Here is a 13,029-nt window from a genome sequence, read left to right as displayed (position 1 = left end):
AGGAGCAGATGTGACGCCAAAAGGCAAACGCGTGTATTGGTACAGTCCTTTTGGTGTGTTGATTGTCACCAGCTTGCGGGATGCCTCGTCCAGTTCAACTTGCAAATACGCATCCTTCAAGTCCAATTTGCTGAACTTCTCGCCACCGCGAAGACGGCAAAACAGGTCTTCAGCGCGTGGTATCGGGTATTTTTCAGGCACTGTCACGGGATTAACAGTGACCTTGAAGTCGCCACATATCCGAATCTGGCCACTCCGCTTCAAGATAGGCACGATAGGCGCAGCCCATTCTGAAGTCTTAACTGGACGCAGCACTCCAACTCGTTCCATGCGCATCAATTCCTCGTTGACGCGGTCGATCATTGCGAACGGAACAGGGCGAGCCTTGAAGAACCGCGGCTTCGCGTTGTCTTCGATGGTTATTTTCGCGGACACTCCCTTGAATGTTCCCAAGGCGTCGTCGAAAACACACGCATACTCAGCGACGAGTCCCTCAACCGACGTGATAGCCTTAACGTCCATCACACTGCGCAGCTCGATTCCGAGGCCTTTTATTCAGCCACGCCCCATAAGGGACGGGCAGCGTCCTGGGACGACGTACAACACGTCCCGGCACTCATGGTTTCCCAGTCGTACAGTCGCAGGCAGGCTGCCTTGCACCGCGGACAGCTCACCGGTGTAACCTTTCAGCATGACGCTTGACGGTTCCAGACGACAAGACGGAAATATGCGGCGAAAGGTCTCCTCCGACACGACAGACACACTTGCTCCCGTGTCAATTTTCATAATGAGTGAAGTTCCATTCACGGACACCTCAACCCGGTACGGGCTACCGTCGTGATCCGGTGCGCGCACTTGCCACATTTCGTAGACTTGCGGTGCCAGTGTCTCAGAACGGCTTTCTTCGTCGTCTACGGTATGGATTGACTGATGCTTCCGGGACAAAAATGCTGAACCACCTGCGCTCGTAACTGTAACTGCCTTACCCTTGCATACTCGCGCCAGGTGCCCCTCGCTTCGACATTTGTGACAGACGCTACTTGCATGTCGACACTGCATCGCCAGATGCTCGCCTCCGCAGCGGAAACACGAAACTGGTTTATGCTTCTGCTTTCCTGTATCACGTGACACGGCATTCGTCGGCGCAACAGTCATTGGCATGGCTGTTGACAGTGCGCGAGAATCTTTGTTCGCCGCTTCCATCGCGATAACTGTCTGCTTTGCGGTATCAAGGGTCAAATCTGGCGACTCCAACAGTCGTCGCTGCATTGTCTCGTCGTTGATGCCTGCCACGATGCGGTCACGAAGCATTCTGTCTCGAAACGAGCCGAAAGCACAATCGTCGGCAAGTTTGTTAGGGCTAGCGAAGAAATCCCCAGCCGTTTCACCAGAATGACGTATTCTTGAATTAAACTTGAACGTTGCAACCACTTCCGATGGTCTCGGCGAAAAATGTTTCTTCAGTACGTCAAGGATCGTGGACAGGCTTGTTTCTGACGGCTTCGACGGTGACAGCAGGTTCCGCAGTAATGAATACGTGGCCGCTCCCAAACAGGTGAGAAGTACTGCTCGCTTTTTTTCATCTTCGACGTCGTTGGCTATGAAAAATTGTTCTACCCGCTCTTGATACTCATCCCAGCTGGTTGTTCCCACGTCGAACGGCTCAAGCTTGCCGACACCAGGCATTCTACACACGGTAGAGAACACAGCCTTGCAGGGAAGTTCCAGGTGGCACCAGCAGATCACGATCCCATCCTCGTCGCCACTGTCATAGCCAACTCGCGGAGAGCAGCTGACGGAAGAACAGCACACTTGATACCGTGGAAAAACACTAGCCTTTATTTCCTACGCACTCATCTTTTATAGCAACCTGGTGCTGACGTAACACGATGCATATCACATATCACACATCACATATCAGCACGTGTTGCGGTGGCTAATATGTTACAGCCGTAGTGAAGGACTCCGGAAATTTCGACCACCTGGGTTTCTTTAACATGCACCCGAATCAGAGTACACGGGCCTACAAAATTTCCGCCTCCATCCTAAAATGCAGCTGCCACAGCCGGGGTTCGATCACGCGACCTGACCAATGTCAGATTGGGCACTTTCCCTTGTGGTAAAAGACAAAAATTTTAAAAATAACTATGTGTAATTTTACTCAAACGGCATACGGGAAAAAAGAACGAAACATTTCTTAGCCATATTTAGTGCACTTCCGTGAGATAAACTACGTGTGATTGAAACGGTTGTTATGGACAAATTAACCTTTTTAATTGAGTGCGCAAAAAATTGAAGTACAAAAAAAAGACACCTAGGCCCCGCTCACGCAAACAACTGTCACTTTTTTCGAGAAAACAGGCATATATATGCGGTTGCCAGAACACGTGTGGCGAAAAAACTGATTATAGGAGATTATGATTATGATTATATAATGATGCGCTTCCAGAAAAGCTGCCTGAGTGGGAAGTAACATAACCGAGGGTTGCGCGACACATTAATTACCCGGTTTGATGTTGGGATACGCCTCTTCGATTTCCCGGGCTACCTTGTCCCTGAATCTGGCTTTAACTACCGTATCACCAAACAAGTGCGCGCGGCCGCCCTCACTACTATGGGATGATAGGTTAGAGCATGGTTGTCTCTTCAGATAAGCTTTATGATCCACAATTCTATTATAATACAACGCCGCGTATGTGCAAAATAAAACTTCCCACACAACAGTGGAGTGCCGCACACCACAGCGATAGCGCAGTCAACTTCTTTCGTCTTGTGCCTGACTTGGCAAGTGCCCTTGCATGCCGGTCAACCTACATCCCCTTGGCAACGGCCCCGCAAACGCTGCCTAAACGTTTGCCGGCTGAAACGAAAACATTGCAACCGTGTTCAACCCCATCTTGTGCGCTCAAGAAGTCTTGCCCGCACAGCATGGGGAAAGCCTTGGGAAGCATATTGACAGGCTCAAGCTGTGAATGTTTCCGGAGGAACATTTGGCTAGGCTGGCTGTAAGGTTTCTGCAGAGTGTTAAAACGCAGAAAAGGAGCTGCGTGCTTGGTAGATGCTCGAAGGAAATGCCGGTTGCCAGCATCCCGTCCATACATGGTGTCTCGCACCGCTTAAAGAAAGTCGGAGCAAGGTACGGTCGCAATGTTTTCTTTTCGGCCAGAAACCGTTTAGCCAGCGTTTGCTCGGCCGTTGTGAATGGGATGGAGGTTGACCGGCATGGCGAGGGTACTTGCCACGTCTGGCACTGGGCGAAAGAGGTTAACTGCACTGTCGGCTTGGTGTGAGGCACTCCGCTGTCGTGTGGGAAGTTTTATTTTAAACAGACGGGGCATTGTATCCATAAGAGAATTATGTATCACAAAGCTTCTCTAAAGAGACCACCATGCTCTAACCTATCATCGCATTGTAGTGAGTGCGGCCGCACGCCCTTGTTTGGTGATACGATAGTTAAAGCTAGATTCAGGAACACGGTAGAGCGGGTAATTGAAGAGGCGTATCTCATCAACAAAGCTCTTGATTCATGTGTCAAGCAACCCTCGGTTATGTTACTTCTCGCTCAGGTAGCTTTTCTGGAAGCGCATCAATATACAGTCTGTCTGCTCCTCTAATCAGATTTTTTACCGCACTTGTTCTGGTAACCCCATGTATATGTCTGTTTTCTCGAATAATGTTTCAGGTGTTAGTGTGCGCTGTGTCCAGGTGTCTTCCTTTTGTAATTCAAATTTTTTTGCACGCTCAATTAGAAAGAATTACCAACTCTCCCTGCAGTCCGTGCTTTTTATGAACAACATTGTGGTCTATTATGACGGCAATGTTTCTTTGAAAGTTGTCGCCTTTTGTGCCTGTGTTGTAGCGCTTCACAGGCATTGCACGGTAGTATTCTGGTAGAGTTAGTAGGTTTATTTCCTGAAATATGGGAGGCTCGTCACTGCAATAGGAAACATTTAAAATGGCACGAACAGCCCTTTTTGTTTCACGGGCATTTTGCGGATATTTTTGTTACATTGTCGTAGCCCAAACCGGATGACAGTGGTAACAAGAGATAAAAACAAGGATTCATAGATGAGAAGTTTCACTGCCTTGTGTAGCGAGAAACACACCCGCGATAATGTGCCTGAAATACTTGATATTGCGCCAGGTAGTCTTTCACTATATATGGGCTTTCACACACATGTGTTCACCGAAAAATTATTCCCGGACACTTAATACGATGTGCCTTCTGAAGTTCTGAACTACCAAGTTTTAATCAGACGTGACAAGAGGACTGTATATTTTTGGCCTGAAAAATACAGCTTTCGTTTTTCATATGTTTAATTTTGTCCACGTGGTCCATTTCTTCGGTACCTCATTTGCGTCATTAAGTAGCTTTTTATAGTGATCAGCAGTAAAAAGCAAGGTTGGGTCATCAGGGTATATAATGCACTTCACAGACGTGTCAATTTTTTACAATATCAATTATGTGTATGCTAAAAACGCAAAGGCACTAATATTCAACATTGTGGAACACCCGCTGAAAGTTTTAGTAGATTAGAGGTAAAATTGCCGACGTCTACCTCCTGCTATCGATATATTAAGTATAATTCAATGAGTTGAGTATAGACACCTCAAAAGGTGTAGTGTGCACACTTTTTTAGCAGCGTATTGTGATCTAATGTGTGGAATGGCTTTGAATAGTCTTTGATATTGCCTAAAGTGCGGAATTTACTTTCAAAAACATTTAGTATGAGTAACTTATCTAGGTAACCAACCATATGCTATTGAATCAGTTTTTATTGTCCCTTTGTAATAACTGCAAGTATGTATATTGGCCGGTAATTGCTAAAGGAATTTTTAACTCCTATTTTATACAACACAACCACTTTTGCAACTTGCAGCTTTTGTGGGAAAATTTCGTTGAAAAAAAAAAACAAGATTGAAGATATGCTCCATTAATTCAGCAATGATATCAAACACGTCCTTGTTCGGCGTAGTATTCCTATCATATCCGTCAAAGCATGGGCTGTTTTCACAGACGAAAACGCATTTGAAAATCGCCGGCTGTTGTTGGCATTAAAAACGCACTGTCAGAGACACTGTCAAATCAATATGTGGTACAAGCCAAATGGAGTTGTCCCTTTGTTAGGGATGCAATATAATCATTAAATAAATTTGCTAAATCTTCCTTACAATATTCATAGAATAATTTGCTATATCATCCTTAAAAGTAACGTCCCCGTCTATCATAAGCTCAGTAGGCCTTAAGTAATCACTATTACGGCCAAGAAACGTGTTTATCCTGGACTAAGCTATGTCTTGTTTAATCATTACATCACTGTTGAAGATGCTGTTTAAGTATTTTCTCTTTTCGTAACGTAACAGACTGTTTACTTTATTTTGCTGGATTTTGAAACGTTTAAACTTTTCTTCGTTCTTGTATTTCAGGAAGTTTTTGGAACAATTTATTTTTTTACGTTTTATTTCCTTAAAACAAGTTTTAAGTCAGCCATGGTTTTTCATCTTTGCGCGCATGCTTGAGCTGTTTGTACGGAAATCATTTTTTAAAACCCTAATCAGCTGGTCATAAAAAATGCTATAAGCGACGTCTGGTTTTTGCTAGATATACATGCTTGACCAATTAGTTAACAATACCTCCCCGCAAAATGCAGCCAATACATATTCATTAATACCTTGAATAACTGCTCGTTCTATGAGTTTGGAGGACACACAATTTTCGGCTTCATTTATCAACAAAAATATAGAAATATGGTTACTGATGGTTGCGCTTAGTATACGCCAAACAAACATTTTGAATATTTGATGTTAGTAATGAACATATTTATTAATGTCACACCGTTTTTGTCAATGTGGGTTGGGAGGGTGATAACTATAAACACCCATTTGATTCAATGACTTCACATAGTCCAGACGGACCTTCTGATGGTTTCGCAACATAGATATTAAAATCACCTGCAAGAACGAGCGTATGACCAGTGCCTTCAACTCAACATAAGTATGTATCTAAGAATGTTAAGCGATTGGACTTTTTACCCATGAGAAGGCGGTAGAACACACCATTCACCTAACCATCACTTATACAGTCAATATTTTATAATCATTAGTGACGTGTAAGAACTCTTGAACCCTCCGAATGCTGACTGAATACTTAGCTATTATCAAAACACCACCTCCTAGAAGTGTGGCATCGTGGGCTAGTTGGTATGGCATGACGATAGTTATAGCGCGAGAACAAAACGACGACACAGCGTGTCCTTTTTGTCTCTGTGTCGTCGTTTTGTTCTCGTGCTATAACTATCGTCATAACACCTCCTAATCTGATTTGGCGAAACTGGAGTGACTTTTGTTAATGCCCATAGTCAAGAAGCTTCACGTGCGAGTGTGAGAGGATGTGGACGCAGAAAAAGTAACCCCTATCATTTTGAAGTTTTGAAGGGATTAACTGTACGTAATCAAGTTAAGACATTTTCCATATACATTCTTTAAATATACACTATACATTCTTTCAACATACATTCTTTAAATGCACACTGCATGCTTTCAACGATAATACTTGACAATAAAGTGATGTTTCTGAGCCAACGTTCTTCTGCGTTATCCCTGAATACGCTGGAGAACACCAGTCACTTATATAAACGGGTACCTTAACTATAGGACGGAAGTGTGGTCTAGTTAGTGATTCGGCATCAACACATTGGCGCAGTAGCACCAGAAAACGAGTAGTTACAATGTAGTCACTGTGAGAAGAATCATTGACACAAAAGAGCGCTGAACAGCGCTCTTCCTAGTCCATGATTTTTCCTAACGTAGTTACGCTGTAACTGCTCGTTTTCTTGCGCTGTGCTAATATGTTGATATTTTAATGAACCGTAATTTTCTAAGAGAATTAACGTACACTTTTTAGAAATGTTGACGAAATATGTGACTTTTTTCGGGTACTTAAACTTGCGACATGCTGGCACAAAAACTCTGCCTTCCAGGCACTTGCTAATACCAGACACACAATCCACATTGATTTTGTGAAGCTTGCACTATACTTCGAGTGACAAACCAGTCAAAACTGTGTCGTGTTTCTAATTATCATCTAATTGATACCTTTCCTACGCATCGTGCAATAAAGGACTTCCGTAAGTAAGCTTCCACAAAGCCCTCCTTTTTTTTTAATATAAACAACACGGCCAGAACGAATAACTGCTGTCTGCAGAACAAAGCGGCTATGTTTGAACTCACGGTGTAAGTGTTTTGAGTTTTTTAAGTGTTAGACTTATAAATGTAGTCTCGAGTACCGATTACTGCCATTGCTTGAAGCAATCTTCTTGAAACCACTTCATTTGTCAATTTTCGCAAAATAGTTTACTAATTCCAAGAACTCGTGAGGATTTATTTATAATTACAATCAAACGCAGTCGGGTCTAAACGTGTCTTTTTACGTCCGTGTCGCTTCTTCTTAAATAAAAAGGATTCCCCCTATATAAAAGTATAACGTTTTTTTTTTCGCTCCGAGTACGCTGATTAACAGCCAACTCGTGTTCTGAAAGTAACAAACATACAAAAAGAAGGCTTTTGTTCAAAACCTGAAAATAGCGTTTCTCATTAGCATGGCTGCTATTAGCATTCCTGCCTGAGTACATTCTTTTTTTCAGTGTTGCTACAGTCAGTTGAACATTGCCGAATGGCGAAAAAAAATAGGTAGATTCCTTCAAGATGCTACGTAATGACGGCGGTATGCTTTAATGTTCCTCGCGCTGCCTTATTTCATCAGATAGAGTACGGCGCTCCGACATGATAGATATCTGAAAACCCGAACCCTTCTCATGGGATGCCTTATTGATTCTCGTTCAAGGAAAGAAGCTTATGTTGAAAACAGAAGTTTGCGCGATGTTTGATTTTAACAGGAAGAAAAGAAATACCATGGAACGTTCTATCATGTCCCTTTTTTTTCTTTTCATTCGGTAGGATATGAAAAGAAAGACGAAGGGTAGAAAAAATACAGAAACGTCCCATTATTACTCCAGTTCAAATATAAAAAATACCGTATCGCGGGACCAGATGGCGACCAATTAGGGCTCAAAGCTACAGTAATTTGTCTAGAAGCCCGTTTTTTTTCATTCCCATGGAGGCTTTTGAAGTGGATCGAGAGAACTACGTACGTTTGCGGTTGCGAGCTTAGAAGCAATGTTAAGGCGTTGTAATATTGAAATATGTAGCGATAAAAGTGAGCCCATAAAATTTTTATTATATCTTTACAACAACAAAAGAAAAATAAGAAACAAACCACTCGCGTTTTTTTCAATAAATATTCGTGTAAAAGATAAAGAAATGACCCATTTTCTCTCGCAGCTATGGATACTTGCAACGCGGAGTGGTCATAATGAAACAACTTTGTTTAGCGGACTGGCCCCATGGTATGCTGTAACTGTACTTTTATTTTCATCGGATGTCAAAATGATATAGTCTACAAAGTCATAAATTTTTATTTGAGCAAAGAGGTATACAGTTTTTTTTAAATTAGGTTTTGTCAAGTTAACGTTGGAGATGGCCGTTTGATAAGGAAAACGTGGCACCACAGCATCAAAATAAAAAAAAAGACAAAAGCTATGATGACGCTTAACCATCGACTTTCAAAGGGCGACGTGTCGCATTCCTAACCACTTGCCATGCCTCGCATCTCGAGGGACACCTCAAGCATGCCTTGAGAGAAAGAAAATATGCGCGTGTGTAATTCACCGCTGTAAACTTTCTTGGGGTATGTAATTCAACTATGTGGCCGCGAAGCAGCTTCAACGACATAACTAATCGTTTTAACTTTTAACGAACAAACAACAGCACGTCAGTATTTAATGTATTAAGTGCGCACATTTAAGAGTTGAACACTTTATTGACGCTGCGGTTGCTTATAATATAGATGAATTTAAGCCGAGTCCCTATTCACGGGTAAGAACTTTTAAACCAATTACTTTTTACGCTATTGACATTGTCCGAAGTCTGCACATGTGCACTTCCGTGAAGCAATATTAGGTCTGTTAACTTGAACGCTAGCCCTACATAATGCTTCTACGGGACATTTACTTAAGCAGTTTCGTGCACTGGGCGACTGAAGTACAATACTTGATTACCATGCTGAATGGTGTGGTTCAATCTAGACTCGAACACTGATAATACCTATTTGCGTCCATTGGTGCATTTTTCTCGCGGACAACTCCGATAATGCCTACGACACCAATTCTTTCCGAAAAGGGTTCCTCAACGCTATCGCGTTGAAACTACGTGTGCTGTTCTGTGCAATCATGTAGTAATAGTTTTACTTTTGCTGATTGTCATGCCCTTTTTCCAGTGTTAGGCGCACCTACGCGTTACGTGACAGTTGCGATATAAGTTGTCTAGCAATTTATACTGTGCCGGTTTTCAGTGTACACATTTATACTACAATCTTTCTGTTCTTGAAATAAGGGAAGAGCTGTGAACGTGTCTTTTTTCATTATTGCTACTTCAGGTAATTGAAGTAGATTGTAAAAAACAGCAACTGAGGGTGACTTCTTCGTGCACCACAGCAAATTGTTATAGGCAGAGGAATGTATACTTTACCCTGCAAACACTGTTGGGTGGCGCCTTCAGATCCTGCAAACGAGGCTAATTTAGTTTCTCACCCGACGAGATGTTGTTATTGCTTTCGTCAAAATTATGACTATGATGCGTGCTTCAAGCTGCCGAGTTGCTTTAGGTAGGATTTCGGACAAACGTCACGTTTTGTTAAACCTTTCGTTCGTTACTAATAATGCATCCTGCTTTGTGGTTGGTTGAAAGACTGGATTATAACCAACCTCAATTAAAAACCTTTCTGAGAACAGGCAGTCATTATTAGCATATGCATACCAACATTACACTCAAACACGTCATCAGTATTCTACATTTTAGCTAGCCATTACGTCAGTGAAATCACTTCGACTGATTTTATAGTATCTTCGTCCATTTACCTAATTTTCGTTTACTGATCTTTAAGAATAGGTTTTAATTATTCATTAGCAAAGCACGGGTTGTTACTATTAGAAATAAATAAGCAATCTCGAACGTATTGTGTTAAAATTTATCACTCTAAGACTGAGCCACAAAGTCTGGCTCTTTTTTGCATCGCACAATTTTCGGTTTTTAAAGAACTTCATGAACGACCTATTTACGATTATATATCTTCATGTCTGCATCAGCGAGTAAACAATTCCCTAATTTTTCTTTAATTACCCTCCTCCTCTTAAACAGCTCTATATGGTCTCTCCAATGTATTAGGCTGCCACATTGCTGTGCCAGTGTATATTTGACAATCGTGCAGAATTGTGTTTATAAATCATTTCAAAGACGAAATCCTCTTTATATGCCAAGCAGCATTTATAAACCATATTTAGCTTGTGGTATCTATGAAACGTATGCCTATTTTTCTATCATCCGTTTGTTTTGAACAAACAGATGATAGAAAGAAACACTAGCGGTGCTATCGATGAAAATATTGGGAATCATTATGGAAAGAGTGACATTTCTTTCCTTGCCACCAACTTTTGTACGTGATTGCATTTTTCAAACCTTCAGACTAATCGGGTGCCATACATCGCAGTATTGTTGATTGATCTCTGCAACAGAAAGCTAATAAGGTACTGCTAGCAGTGCCTGAGCGACTTCGGTGTAATAAAAACAAAATCCTAACAAGAGGGGACATGGGGAAACATCCCTTTTGAACGGCACTGTTAATCGATATTAGAAAAAAGAACGGGACCGGTGACTGAAGACCGGCAAGAAAGAACTCCCATGGTGGCAGCAAGCAGTTAAAGTCGTGTACGCTGACTATAAAGGCCGTAAATCTGCCTCACGCCACTCAGCTGCGATTCGATCGAAGTATTCCTTCACACACAAATTCGGTTCGCCGGCGCTTCTGTTCTTTTGTTCGACAGCGACAACCGAGGCCTCGCCCAAACAAACGGGGCTAGGCAGTCAGAATTCACGCGACTGGGAGGCACGACGAATGATTGTTTGTCAGCCGTCAGCCCGGGCTGTGGTCTGATTCGAGAGCGATGCGTCAGACGCCGTGCAAGAGGAAAATGGCCACGTCAGACCAAATATCAATTGAGACAGCCGAGTGAATTAATCTTGGCATTGAGCGATTGTTGCCGAGGCAAAAGCTGCCAAAAGTTACTTCATGGTTTGTTTGTTTTTTCTTCTCTCTCCCAAAGTAATCGAAGGGGGAACAATCGCACTGATAACACGCGCCCTTTTTGCCTTTCTTACGTTGGCTTCTTCTCAAAAAGACAATGCCTGCTGTGAAGCACGCTCTACAGGGTGAGCGCAATAACTGTTACGGAAGGACACGCGCAATACGTGTGTACATTTCGGGTGATGATTCTGCAGGGCAATACGTGCAGAGCACTTCGTGGGACGGCACCGATGACTGCGCGTTTTCAGCCGCAGAGGTGACGACACAGAGAGGTGTAGGTAAGAAGAGAGAGAGAGAAAGTGTGGTATGAGAGAACACTTGCCTGCTGCAAACGGACGTTGGAATGAAAGGGAATGCCGGTCGAGCGAAAAGCAGCGGCTCTCCCGTACTGCTGCGCCAGATGGCACCGACCTGTGACCCGAGCATTGCACATAAAAGCATTCGCGGGAGATGAAAGAAATGCCTTCATCCCGCACCCAGCTGCACAAAAGAGGGCTCGGCACAAAAGGGGGGGTGCACGTGTGGATAAAGTAATTGCGTTTTGGCTGGGCTGCTGCTGACCGCGCTCCAGTAGCCCAACTCTGACGTTGAGCAAAGTCTTTCTTGGAATAGTTGAGGAGAACAGGCAAAGCTCGGCAGAATAGAAAGCCGAACTGACGCCACTAGAATTAATCTAGCTCTTTAGAGCATGCATGGTAACTTGTGGGAAAGAGACGAATCGCGCTAGATGAGTTGTGGATGACTTGGTTGCTTTACGTTATATCAAGAAAGCGCGCAGGAGAATTGCGCTCCGTCTCTCGTTGCTAAGCACGAGTGAACGGGTGGCGCAATGTTCGCACACTGCAAGCTGCCTGCCATAACGCTTAGGGGTGCGCTTCCTGCTGCGGGCATGTTCTCAAGGAAGGGTCATAAGGGAAAGCAGCGAAGGCTACAGATATTAGGTTGCGCGTACTTTGCTTGCTTAAATATGTAATGCCTACAAAGAAGGTTATTTTGCGTGAAAAAATTTAGAGATGAGCTACTTACAAGTATTCACAGTAAAAGACTGGTCATGCAACATTGCAGAAAAGAAAGTAGTCAATACACAACAAACACCGAGCTTTGCCCTTGTAGAGCCTAGACCTTCTTCTTGCGTCTGGGTTTGCATGCCCTGTATTCTAGCATGAATTATTTCACACATTGTTAGATGGTATCCAGCATGTGTTAGGCGTGTCCTTTCTCTGCTTCTACATTTGCACTTAACATGTGTCGCAAATTGGCTAACGGTGACTGAACTTGATGAAATATGGTTTTGTCATCGCATAGAATATCAAGCGTTCAAATAGGTGCTATGCTTCCACTGACCCAATTCTTGGGAGATATGGACGTCGACGATAGAATTGAACAGCTGTATCTTCTACAACTGTGTAGACTACATGGCCGGCGTTGTATTTACACAGTTTCTTTATTTATTACGACTTTAGTATAAGTGACTATTCCTGCTAGGCATCCAAGCATTTGTATATTATTTTGACCTTGGTTGCTCTTTATGCCTACCTGCCATGTACTAGCTCTATTGGATTCAGGTCTAACTAGAGATGTAAAAAGCAGTGCATAGTTAAGGTACGTGTTTTTGATTTCACTTATTGAAAAAGGGAAATCGCTCTAAATAAGCACATCTTCATATTAAGGTCAATATTATTTTGTATTCACACACACCCCCAAATATTGTATATTTAGCAGTGGTAGTCTTGATTTTATTTTGCACAATTCACAATAGTTTCAGCCGATTATATATATATATATATATATATATATAAGATATGTAACCCACAGCACTCGCGAGTAGCTGT

General features: G+C 42.8%; 1 protein-coding gene across 1 annotated transcript in view; it reads right to left on the bottom strand.

The window, feature by feature from the left end:
• LOC119172799 (uncharacterized) overlaps positions 1–13,029 on the bottom strand; it is a 233,367-nt gene that overhangs the window by 50,597 nt on the left and 169,741 nt on the right. The window lies entirely within an intron of this gene.

This window comes from Rhipicephalus microplus, chromosome 4 (genome assembly GCF_043290135.1).
Source record: "Rhipicephalus microplus isolate Deutch F79 chromosome 4, USDA_Rmic, whole genome shotgun sequence".
In the NCBI taxonomy this organism is placed as follows: domain Eukaryota; kingdom Metazoa; phylum Arthropoda; class Arachnida; order Ixodida; family Ixodidae; genus Rhipicephalus; species Rhipicephalus microplus.
Note: the sequence above shows the minus strand (reverse complement) of the source record. Positions and strands in the feature narration are given on the sequence as shown.